The sequence below is a fragment of the Entelurus aequoreus genome, linkage group LG03 (genome assembly GCF_033978785.1).
Source record: "Entelurus aequoreus isolate RoL-2023_Sb linkage group LG03, RoL_Eaeq_v1.1, whole genome shotgun sequence".
Classification (NCBI taxonomy): Eukaryota; Metazoa; Chordata; class Actinopteri; order Syngnathiformes; family Syngnathidae; genus Entelurus; species Entelurus aequoreus.
Genome location: NC_084733.1, coordinates 19,834,884 through 19,848,875, shown reverse-complemented (window position 1 = coordinate 19,848,875; position 13,992 = coordinate 19,834,884).

Below are 13,992 nucleotides of genomic sequence, written 5' to 3'. Positions count from 1 at the left end.
TGTAGGACGGAGGATTCTTATGTGTGCAACTGTCAGTTTGCACGTCCTTCTGACACGTGCTAAATAAAACACAAAATAGTGCTCACAAAACAGTGATTAGTGTTGATAAATCCCATTGTGCATGCTAAGTAACTATATTTGCATTTTCTTCTCCTTGTATTGTGGGCGTTTTGATGATCAGCACATATTTTGCATATTAGCGAAGACAGAGATGCAAAATGAATTGCACGTCCCTCCAAACAAAGTGAGCTCGCAGACATTCCGACACTATCGAGTGCAAGGAGGAAGATGGCAGACCAGAAACCCAAAGAAGCGTAGAAATGTAAATAATAAGCGTAATTAATGATTTTCATAATGACATTTTTGTCAGACTTCAAACCTTTTCTACTGCACGTAAGTGTTGGCTCTAAACACAAATACACAATGAAACACGTTTTACATACCGCAAGCTGACGAGCCAGCACTTGCATAATTCGCCAAAAACGGTCTCTAAACGGTTTTTGCCTCAATAAAAAAATGCTAAAGAAAATAAGAGGAGCACAAGCAAAGACGAACATCGCGTGTGACGGCATCTTGAAAGCAAACAAATATTTGTCGCATCTGCCTTACGTCACTGCTGGCAAACGGCGAGGCTTGATACTTCGCCATGGAACTGGATGGTAGAGCCTAGGGGAATCTTCAAGGAGAAGGGCGGTGGGGGAATTAATTCCAATTGAGCCTTGGCCCCTACTAGCTTGATTCCTAGTCTTGATTCAGTCTCACATTGTAGTCTTAGTCTTGACTTGATCTCTACGCTCTCTGGCTTTTAGGCTTGAGTTGGTCTCTACCAGCTTGATTCCTGGTTCTTTTTTTAAGACACATTGCCTTGGTTTTTGTCTTTCCTCTCTCAGTGGATGTGGTTTTGACTACAACACAGTAGGGTTGTACGGTATACCGGTATTAGTATAGTACCACAATACTAATGAATCATTTTCGGTACTATACCGCCTGAGAAACGTACGGATCCCAACATCTTCTTTCGTTTTTTTAAAACGTATATATTATGTTTATAAACTCAGGAAATATGTCCCTGGACACATTAAGACTTTGAATATAATAATAATAATAATACCTGGGATTTATATAGCGCTTTTCTAAGTAACCAAAGTCGCTTTACATGTAGAATCATATCGAAATCATTTTAGTACCGGTACCAAAATATTGGTATCGTTACAACACTAGTCTAAGGGTTAAAACAATACCAGAGTTATGTGTTGTCAAATGACATCTCCTCCCAGTAGGTTAGAACAATTACCGTTGGAAAGAGAAAAAAGGACTCGGGTGTCTTATTGTTTTCAGAGTCATAATTAAGGATAAACATAGCAGAGAGGTGATGATAGGCAGACCTTGGACTTTGAGCCCTCATCTTTGTGCCTCGTCAGGCACTTGGCCGTGATGCAACGACAACCAGTTGAGGAAATAAAAATCCCAATGCATAACACCGCTTTGCTTGTAAAAACAATTTGCGGTCAAATTCACAGAGGCTCCGACCTTATTCCTGCGGCAATCTGAGGATCGGTGTCATTTTCGTTTCTGTTTTTGTTCCCCTAAGGTTTATGCTGCACTTGCAGAGCGAGTCTCTCTCTCTCTCTCTCTCTCTCTCTCTCTCTCTCTCTCTCTCTCTCTCTCTCTCTCTCTCTCTCTCTCTCTCTCTCTCTCTCTCTCTCTCAAGAATGTGTCTAATTTGGGGGCTAAGAGGCAGATTTATACCTGTGCTAGTTCTGAAGAAGGTTGCTCCCCAGAGATAGCCCGTCGACTGTTTACGTGCGGATCCACAATGCCTTAGCAGATGATGAAGCACCTGCCAGAGCTCCCCCAAGTCTGCTGCGTCCCGTTCTGTCTGTCCGCTCACATCCCTTCCTCTCTGCCTTTTCACCCCTTTCCTTTCATAGTCGTGTACCTAACAGACGTTCTTCTCCCAAGAGCAAACCCATTTACCCACTTGGTCTGCCGCCGAGGATAAGCCAGCTTTTATTTGCATATTTATCTGCTTCTCTTTTTTACCTTCTCACCAGCCTCTTACACACACACACGCAAACACACACATACATTTTTGTATTTGTTACCTTCTTGAGACCTCCGAAAAATGCCTACCTCTTTAGGCCAACCCTTTCTACATACATAAAGATTTGAATTTACAACATTAATAATACATACATACTATGCCAATATAAAAAAGCTTGTTGTGAAAAAGAAGTTGGAATTACACAACAAAAAGGTCACAAGTTCACAAGAAAAACTTAGAATTTTGGCAGTATTATAATAAAAGTCGTCATTTTACTCGACGCAAGTCAAAATTTTACAATAAAAACTGAACGTTTGTGCGATATTATGATAAAAGTTGGAATTTTACAAGAATAGCTTAAAATTTGGGCAATTTTATGAAAAGAGTCGTAATTGTTCTCGATAAAAGTCACAATTTTATAAGAAAACTTTAAAATGTTGGCAATATTATAATATAATCAGAATTTTACTCAAAATAATTTCACCTTTTTTCAAGAACAACAAAAACATTGGCAATATTGTGATAAAAGTCTGAATTTTATATGACAAATGTCACCGTTTTGTATTAAAAAGTAATAATTTTACATAAAAAAGTAATAATTTTACAAAAAAAAAGTAATAATTTTACGAGAAAATATTGCAATATTACATGAACAGAAATAATATGACAAATTGTTCCCAATTTTATCAGAAATAGTCGACACAATGTGAGAAAAAGACTGCTTTTAGTTATTTTATTTTATTTTTTAATTTGTTGTTGGTAATTGGTTTTTAATTTTCATTACTTACCTCAAGTTATTACAGTATGTCTCTATATACAGTACATACAGTATATGTATTTTTATTTTTAGTTAATTTTGGCCAAAAGGGGTGCATTTCAATTTCTTACACACACTTGTTATTTCATATGTTGACCAGAGGGGAAGCATTTTTAAAAGCGACACACAGTCAATTTGAAAAATCCCTTATTTTTGGCACCACCCTAATTTTGATAGATTTCACCACCAGGGGTGCAAATGAGACATCCTCTGTTAGATGCAATGCTTTTACGTATTGGGAACATGATTTATTTCCTAACTTGTTCACCGATCCTCATATGGACGGTACTTTTCCTTGTTGATGTCTCAAGAAGGGTAGAAATACAAGAACACACACACGCACGCACGCACGCACACACACACACGCACATCAGCCATCAGTGCGGAGAACTGTGGTCAGGTTTTTGTTTATGGCCGGGAAAGGCAATATCGAGATTGTTTCAGAGCGGTGTCATCACTCGAGATGTATCGCTGTCAAGAGTGTGTTTTATACGTCTGGGCGCTCGGCCGCAGCCATTTTGGGAAGCAGAAAATATCATATCGTATGACCTCCTCTGGTATAAAAGTAAACTATCAGCTGTAAATCCCATACACAACTACACCGGGGTGTGTCAAAGAGGAAAAAAAGTGAGTGGTCTCTATATAAAGATCCCTAGAGGAGTAAGGATCAGCTGAACCTGTTCCTGCATAACTTCTTAATGGATTGCTTCTTACTGATTTGACAATTAGGAAAAAAACTCAACCAGTTAATACATTTTAACTGAATGTGTTGTACTTCTCTGTCCATTACAGTGTTATTGTATTGTATTGCCTCAGTGGAGATTTGCATAAAGGGGGAACTGCACTTTTTTTTAAATTTGTTTCTTTTTTTTTAACTGTTATTCTTATGAGAAACGAGAACACATATTTATTTTATTTTTTTTGCATTGCAATTTGTAATATTACCCAATAATATACAACAATTCTTCTCAACAAAAGAGGAGAAATAAAATCTTAGAGAAAAATGTAAATGAAAACATTTGTACGCACGTACAACACTTTAAAACCTTTAGTATATCAGTGTGTGGAATTAAATTATGGAATTATGGATTAAGCAAAGAAATCAAACAATGTACTAATATGATCCACTTCAAAAAACTCTTCAAACTGAAAAGTGTTTAAAAAGTACAAAGAAGAAGACCAATGATAAACATTCTGAATTTATTTCATCCATCCATTCATTTTGTAGATAATCTTACTCATCTCACCATATGAAATATAACTTCACAAATTATTATGTATTTATTTATTTATTTTTATTGTTATTACTTATGGAGTATATTGTGAATAAATTGAGAACAGGATATGAACAAAAGTTTTAGCAACTGCTATGTAAAGGAAAAGGGGTAGGATTAAATAAACTCTGCTTCTTCCTACTCCTTTTCGAACATGTTGAATAGAGAAACTGGAGATTGTGATGTATCATGTTGTATGCATGCATGTTCCAAATAAACTCAAACTCAACTCAATAATCGGCTCATTCTAGGTTTCTAGCAATGCAGCTAATGGGAACAATATATTCTGCCTCTAAATGCTTCCAAAAACTGCCAACAATACTTCATGTATGTTCCGTTCCGTACCCTGTATAATAACCGAGCAGTCGTGACATTGTTGTTGTAAGAGCTGTTGTTGTTTTTTTGCCATTTTATTTATTATTTTGGTTTTGTATATTTGAGGTCCTCCCCCCTCCCCTTAACAGAGACAGAACCAATTTTATTGATTTTGGGTGTGCTTTTTATCCATATGCAAAACTTTGCTTAAAGACAGAGTATATTTTATTTGTATTATTTGTTTATCAGGGCATTCAGTTGATCGCAACTGGACTGTTCGGTTTGTCTTAGAAGACGTTTCTAAGTAGGTTTCATCCGTTTGTGCTCATAGACTTATATTGGACTAGATCTGACCTGTTTGGTTTGTCTTAGACTTAGATTGGTCAGATCTAGTCCAATCAAAGTCTCCAAGCACAAACTGATGACTTGTAGAAACACTTGTTGGGATTTGACGATAAACCTCAAATTACGCAAATATCATGGAGTAAACACATTCAAAATGCTTAGCATTGTTTTTCCTACACAAAAAAATACTGACTTGGATCTTTTGAAAAGTCTAGTTACGAATTGCAACTTTTTGGAGGCATTTTACGTAAAGTCAAGCGAGTTCACTTCCTGTTGTAGACGTGTGATTTTTGCATCGATCAATGTATTGTATTCGCTTGACTTTACGTAAACCATTAATAATTGACTCTTGAAAACCTTCACAAAATAGAACGGAAAAAGATCAAACATTTGAATTAAAATGCCTCCAAACAGTTGCAATTCGTAACTAGACTTTTCAAAAGATCCAAGTTTCCACCATGATATTTGCATAATTTGAGGTTTATTGTCAAATCCCAACAAGTGTTTTCTACTAAGGCTGAAACGACGCGTCGACGTAGTCGACGTCATCGACGTCATCGGTTACGTAAATACGTCGACGCCGTTTTTGTGCATCGACGCATCGCATATTTACGTCACACTACCGTCATGGCGGACCGCAAAGCAGACGATGCGAGCGGTGCGAGCGAGGGGGGAAAAGCATGCCAAAAGTGGTCAAAAGTGTGGGAGTATTTCAATAAACGGCCTAATAATGTTGTTGTATGCACACTGTGTCGAGCGGAAATGGCCTATCATAGCAGCACAACGGCTATGAACGAACATTTGAAAAGAAAACCATCAACTTGTTGATCTTAGCGCCGCTTTCGATACCGTCGATCATAATATTTTATTAGAGCGTATCAAAACACGTATTGGTATGTCAGACTTAGCCTTGTCTTGGTTTAACTCTTATCTTACTGACAGGATGCAGTGCGTCTCCCATAACAATGTGACCTCGGACTATGTCAAGGTAACGTGCGGAGTTCCCCAGGGTTCGGTTCTTGGCCCTGCACTCTTTAGTATTTACATGCTGCCGCTGGGTGACATCATACGCAAGTACGGTGTTAGCTTTCACTGTTATGCTGATGACACTCAACTCTACATGCCCCTAAAGCTGACCAACACGCCGGACTGTAGTCAGCTGGAGGCGTGTCTTAATGAAATTAAACAATGGATGTCCGCTAACTTTTTGCAACTCAACGCTAAGAAAACGGAAATGCTGATTATCGGTCCTGCTAGACACCAGCATCTATTTAATAATACCACCTTAACATTTGACAATCAAACAATTAAACAAGGAGACTCGGTAAAGAATCTGGGTATTATCTTCGACCCAACTCTCTCGTTTGAGTCACACATTAAGAGTGTTACTAAAACGGCCTTCTTTCATCTCCGTAATATCGCTAAAATTCGTTCCATCTTGTCCACTAGCGACGCTGAGATCATTATTCATGCGTTCGTTACGTCTCGTCTCGATTACTGTAACGTATTATTTTCGGGCCTCCCTATATCTAGCATTAAAAGATTACAGTTGGTACAAAATGCGGCTGCAAGGCTTTTGACAAAAACAAGAAAGTTTGATCATATTACGCCTATACTGGCTCACCTGCACTGGCTTCCTGTGCACTTAAGATGCGACTTTAAGGTTTTACTACTTACGTATAAAATACTACACGGTTTAGCTCCAGCCTATCTCGCCGATTGTATTGTACCATATGTCCCGGCAAGAAATCTGCGTTCAAAGAACTCCGGCTTATTAGTGATTCCCAGAGCCAAAAAAAAGTCTGCGGGCTATAGAGCGTTTTCTATTCGGGCTCCAATACTCTGGAATGCCCTCCCGGTAACAGTTAGAGATGCTACCTCAGTAGAAGCATTTAAGTCCCATCTTAAAACTCATTTGTATAATCTAGCCTTTAAATAGACCCCCCCTTTTTAGACCAGTTGATCTGCCGTTTCTTTTCTTCTCTCCTCTTCTCCCCTGTCCCTTGCGAGGGGGAGTTGCATAGGTCCGGTGGCCATGGATGAAGCGCTGGCTGTCCAGAGCCGGGACCCCGGGTGGACCACTAGCCTGTGCATCGGTTGGGGACATCTCTGCGCTGCTGACCCGTCTCCGCTCGGGATGGTTTCCTGTTGGCCCCGCTGTGGACTGGACTCCCGCTGATGTGTTGGATCCACTGTGGACTGGACTTTCACAATGTTATGTCAGACCCACTCGACATCCGTTGCTTTCGGTCTCCCCTAGAGGGGGGGGGGGTTACCCACATATGCGGTCCTCTCCAAGGTTTCTCATAGTCATTCACCGACGTCCCACTGGGGTGAGTTTTTCCTTGCCCGTATGTGGGCTCTGTACCGAGGATGTCGTTGTGGCTTGTACAGCCCTTTGAGACACTTGTGATTTAGGGCTATATAAATAAACATTGATTGATTGATTGAATAATGTTGTTGTATGCACACTGTGTCGAGCGGAAATGGCCTATCATAGCAGCACAACGGCTATGAACGAACATTTGAAAAGAAAACCATCAACTAGTCAATCGTCCGCGCGAGCATACGTTGTCATCATTACACAAAAACATGAATGTGTCATTTGTATCTGCTAGGGGTGTAACGGTACGTGTTTTGTATTGAACCGTTTCGGTACGGGGCTTTCGGTTCGGCACGGGGGTGTACCGAACGAGTTTCTAAGCTAGAGCTAACTTTAGCTGCTAAAGTCTTACCAAGCTGCTTCGCTCCTCTGCCTCTGTCTCAGCACGCAGCATTGTCCCACCCACACAACCATCTGATTGGTACACACGCAGCATTGTCCCACCCACACAACCATCTGATTGGTACACACGAAGCATTATCAGCCAATCAGCAGTGTGTATTCAGAGTGCATGTAGTCAGCGCTTCAGCGTGGAGCAGATAGGTGTTTAGCAGGTGAGCATCAGGCAGCGGACTCTCCCCAAATGATAATAAACACCTCCCAGTCAACTACTAGTAACATCACTATGAGCCCGTTGACCTTCTAGAAATATAAACTGCAGCTCAGCTCGCTCGCAGTCCTGGCTTGAGGTGAAGGCTAATTACCTCTCAGTTCCAGCCACATCGACCCCTTCTGAGCGCCTATTTTCAGCTGCTGGGAATATTGTATACAAGAAAAGAACCAAACATGTAGACATGCTAACCTTTCTTCATTACAACTGTTAGTCACTCACTGGAATGAGTAGAATTGGTTATTGTGTACTGTGTTGGACTCACATTTTAAAAGCAATACTTAATGTTTACAGTGCTCCAGAATATTTAGATTGGCACTTTTTTGTATTGGATGTTTATCTTTATTTTTGCACATTTTAGCAAACAAGCAATACTTTAACTTTTGTTGAAATGTTTACACTGTTGTTACAGAATATTTCGTTTTGCACTTTTTTGTATTGGACGTTTATCTTTATTTTTGCACATTTTAAAGCAAAATAAGCAATACTTTTACTTTTGAAATGCTTATACTATTGCAGAATATTAAGATTTGCACTGGATGTTGACTTTTATATTTGCACATTAAAAAGCAAATAAGCTACTTTTAATTTTGTTAAATTTTAAAAGTTTTAAATGTTTACATTGTTACAGAATATTTAGTCATGTTGTTGTCAATGTTGACTGAGTGGCCATACTTCTTTTTTTTTGTAAATAAAAGCCATGCCTTTTGAAAAAACGGGCCTACATTTATTTTTTCATCTTCATTTTGAATAAAAAAATAATCGGTAAAAGGAAAAATAATCTATAGATTAATCGAAAAAAAAATCTATAGATTAACCGATTAATCGAAAAAAATAATCTATAGATTAATCGATAGAAAAATAATCGTTAGCTGCAGCCTTATTTTCTACCAGTCATCAGTTCGTGCTCATAGACTTAGATTGGTCAGATCTAGTCCAATCTAAGTCTATGAGCACAAACTGATGAAGCCTACTGGGGTGAGCAGCGAAACGCCTTCTAAGACTGTAGCGTTCTCCTGGCAACCTCCAAACCCAGACTCGTCCATCAGATTGCCAGACGGAAAAGCGTGACTCATCAGTCCAGAGAATGCGTCTCCACCGCTCTAGAGTCCAGTGGCGACGTGCTTTACACCACTGCATCCCACGCTTTGCATTGGACTTGGTGATGTATGGTTTAGATGCAGCTGCTCGGCCATGGAAACCCATTCCATGAAGCTCTCTGCGTACTGTACGTGGGTTAATTGGAAGGTCACATGAAGTTTGGAGCTCTGTAGCAACTGACTGTGCAGAAAGTCTTTGCACTATGCGCTTCAGCATCCGCCAACCCCTCTCTGTCAGTTTACGTGGCCTACCACTTGGTGGCTGAGTTGCTGTTGTTCCCAAACTCTTCACTTTTCTTATAATGAAGTTGACTTTGGAATATTTAGAAGCAAGGAAATTTCACGACTGGATTAGTTGCACAGGTGGCATCCTATGACAGTTCCTCGCTGGAAATCACTGAAAGCGGCCCATTTTTCACAAATGGTTGTAGAAACAGTCTCCATGCCTAAGTGCTTGATTTTATACACCTGATTCTCATAATTTGGATGGGTGGCCAAATACTTTTGGCAATATAGTGTATTTTGGGGCTGATCCGGATCACTGTCTGGATTCAGGACTTTTTTACTATTGGGAGATTCTGGAGTAGGTCTGCACTCTCTGGGATTGTTTTTATAATTTCTATTAGTAGTGTTTTATTACATAATGTACTTGTATACATTAATGTTTTTTTTTGACAATGTTGTGTTCATGAATTTTTGTTGTCACTCCATTGTAGACTAGAGCATATTGCTTCACCATCAAAACTGGGTCATAAATGCATGCTGTTATGTTTGGGGAACCATACTGCACCTGTAATTAAATGTCAGTTTATAAACACACTAACGTTAATAACACCCAGGCCCTACCTTGACTGAGCCTGGTGGTTGCAGTGGCAAGAGCTCGTCCATCAATGTCCTTAATGAGGCTGAGTATAGACAGTGGAGGCTTGCTGTGTTGTCCGCTCCTATTTTTCATGCCTGCTACAGCAACAATCTAAATCCCCGGTAACGCAATATATAATTGATAAGGTGTTACATGTGGCTCCAGGACAGAAATCAACTATTCAACGTGTCCACATTGTTCTCTGAGGGACGTGAACTACTCAATACATTGTTTTTACATTATTTATGATACTGTAGATGCTAGCGGTATGAATGAGCGTTAGCACTCACTTGTCTGCAGCCATGAGGTTTGTATGTGTGCGTGAAGAACATAAGGTGTCTCGTTCAAGGATGCAATTAGGGGGATTGAACTGCGCCCTGGCGGTCGGTTGACAGCCCACTTTACATCCTGTTCCGCCGCAACCTCGTCATAGGAAGATAGCGAGGCTCTCAGCCAAGACACCACATATTTTTCTTACTACGCTGAATTTGGCCTCAGTGCACCATGACCAGGGTTATTATCAGAGCTCTACTACATTTTCTACCCGCCGCTCGACCAGTTGCATTTTTTTTACTTTTAGAGGTGACTTTGGAAGTTGATTGTGAATACACTTCAATTCAATGCAATACAATTCAGTACAATACAATTCAACCATACGTTGGAGGTTAAAAACGTAGAATGGTCTTTTCAGCCAATTGCCGTTCTTTTTCGACCCTGCAGGGACTATTTATATTTGTCAAACCACATCTTTATTAATTAAAAAAATCTCTCTTGACCCAAAATATTTGATTCCCAGTGCTCAACCAGTCACAACTGCCAATCGCTCTGTTGTTTTTTTAACTTCAGTGTTTCTTTCAACGTTCATGGGTTAGTTTTTTAGAGCAACAACTTCATAGACTTGGATTTAGGATACAGTACTTGAAGAAAGCCGAGGCAAAAGGTTTTAACCCTTCTTTTTTAAACTTTCAAAGACTAACTTTCTACGGAAAAGCGACAATTTTATTAATTTTGAATGCGTTTTAAAGCAGCATGTTCAAAGGAAACTAAAATGAAAAACCTAGTGATTTTGAATGTATTCTGCCTTAACATCCAAGCTAAGGCCAACAGTCGACTGGTACTAGTTTCTACTGACCACAATACCTGTGTGATTTTTCCACAACTCTGTTGATTTTATATGTATTTTAAACGCAATATATCAAATTTGAACAACATACAGTATCAGGCCATGTCCACACTAGGGATGTAACCGCAATAATAATAAACCGAGATCAAAATCCCGACGGTTAGTATTATCGTTTCAAGTTAAGATTATTTGAAAATCGTCACTTGTTTTCTTTCAATGTTCATGGGTTCGTTTTTTAGAGGAACAACTTCATAGACTTGGATTTAGGATACAGTACTTGAAGAAAGCCGAGGCAAAAGATTTTAACCCTTCTTTTTTAAACATTCAAAGACTAATTTTCTACGTAAAAGTGACAATTGTATTAATTTTGAATGCGTTTTAAAGCAGCATGTTCAAAGGAAACTAAAATGAAAAACCTAGTGATTTTGAATGTGTTCTGCCTTAACATCCAAGCTAAGGCCAACAGTCGACTGGTACTAGTTTCTACTGACCACAATACCTGTGTGATTTTTCCACAACTCTGTTGATTTTGTATGTATTTTAAACGCAATATATCACATTTGAACAACATACAGTATGAGGCCATGTCCACACTAGGGATGCAACCACAATAATGATAAACCGAGATCAAAATCCCCACGGTTAGTATTATCGTTTCAAGTTAAGATTATTTTAAAATTGTCACTTGTTTTCTTTCAATGTTCATGGGTTAGTTTTTAGAGCAACAACTTTATAGACTTTGATTTAGGATACAGTACTTGAAGAAAGCCGAGGCAAAAGGTTTTAACCATTCTTTTTTAAACTTTCAAAGACTCATTTTCTACGTAAAAGCGACAATTTTATTAATTTTGAATGTGTTTTAAAGCAGCATGTTCAAAGGAAACTGAAATGAAAAACCTAGTGATTTTGAATGTGTTCTGCCTTAACATCCAAGCTAAGGTTGGGTTGAGTTTTTTTCTTGCTCTGATGTGGGATCTGAACCAAGGATGTCATTGTGGCTTGTGCAACCCTTTGAGACACTCGTGATTTATGGCTATATAAATTATATTTGATTGATTGATTGATTGTTGATGCACCTTTGGCAGCAATTACAGCCTCCAGTCTTTTTGAATACGATGCCACAAGCTTGGCACACCTTTGTTTTTATTGCAGTTTCGCCCATTCCTCTTTGCAGCACTTCTCAAGCTCCATCAGGTTGGATGGGAAGTGTTGGTTTTCACCCAGGATGTCTCTGTACATGGCTGCATTCATATTTATATCTGTCCTGACTAGTCTCCAGGTTCCTGCTGCTGAAAAACATCCCCACAGCATGACACTGCCACATCCATGCTTCACTGTAGGGGTGGAATTGGGGCCTAGTTTCCTCTAAACATGATGCTTATCTTTCTCGCCAAAGAGTTGAATCTTTGTCTCATCAGACCAAATGATTTTGTTTCTCAATGTCTGAGGTGCATTTTGGCAAACTTTTTACTAAGAAATGGCTTCCGTCTGGCCACTCTACCATACAGGCCTTATTGGTGGTTTGCTGCATAGATGGTTGTCCTTCTGGAAGGTACACCTCTCTCCACAGAGGAATGCTGTAGTTCTGACAGAGTGACCATCGGGTTCTTGGTCACCTCGCCAAAGATGAATGCAGCAATGTATACAGCAATGTATACAGACATCCTGGGTGAAAACCAACACTTCCCATCCAACCTAATGGTGCTTGAGATGTGCTGCAAAGAGGAATGGGCGAAACTGCAATAAAAACAAAGGTGTGCCAAGCTTGTAGCATCGTGTTCAAAAAGACTGGAGGCTGTAATTGCTGCCAAAGGTGCATCAACAATCAATCAATCAATCAATCAAAGATTATTTATATAGCCCTAAATCACGAGTGTCTCAAAGGGCTGCACAAGCCACAATGACATCCTTGGCTCCGATCCTACATCAGAGCAAGAAAAAAACTCAACCCAATGGGATACAATTAGAAACCTTGGAGGGGACCGTAGATGTGGGGACCCCCCGCCCCTGGGCGACCGGTGCAATGGACGTCGAGTGGATCTAGAAGATCATAGTGTGGGAGTCCAGTCCATAGTGGGGCCAGCCGGAGATCGTCTTGGGTGAAGACTAGGGCTGCAACTAACGATTAATTTGATAATCGATTAATCTGTCGATTATTACTTTGATTAATCGGTTAATAATCGGATAAAAGAGACAAACTACATTTCTATTCTATCCAGTATTTTATTGGAAAAAAACAGCATACTGGCACCATACTTATTTTGATTATTGTCTCTCAGCTGTTTGTAAATGTTGCAGTTTATAAATTAAGGTTTATTAAAAAAACAAAAAACAAAAATTTTTAATTAAAAAATAAAATAAAAATAAACTCTGCGCATGCGCATAGCATAGATCCAACGAATCGATGACTAAATTAATCGGCAACTATTTTAATAGTAGATTTTAATCAATTTAATCGATTAGTTGTTGCAGCCCTAGTGAAGACAAGTCAGCAGCACAGAGACGTCCTCAACTGATGCACAGATGAGTGGTCCATCCCGGGTCCCGACTTTGAACAGCTAGCGGCTCATCTGTGGTCACCTAATCTGTGCCCCCCCTCTCCTTCATGGAGAGGGGGGCAGAGCAGAAAAGAGACAGCAGATCAACTGGTTTTAAATAGGGGTGTATTTAAAGGCTAGAGTACACAAATCAGTTTTAAGATGGGACTTAAATGCTTCTACTGAGGTAGCATCTCTAACTGTTACCGGGAGGGCATTCCAGAGGAGCCCGAATAGAAAATGCTCTATAGCCCGCAGACTTTTTCTGGGCTCTGGGAATCACTGATAAGCCGGAGTTCTTTGAACGCAGATTTCTTGCCAGGACATATGGTACAATACAATCAGCAAGCTAGGATGGAGCTAGACCGTGTAGTATTCTTCTACCACTCCCTCTATTCAACCACTCTTCTTCAGGCCTTCATTTGTTTTGTTTTTCCAGTGTTGTGATTTATAACTATGTGGCGTATTTACCCGGCCTAGACTTTGTCAATATATATGAGAACATGACAAGAGGAAGTGACAACTTGTGTCTGCACTGTGGCCACATCCAAGCTCTAATGTCGGGGGGAAGAAAATGGCCTG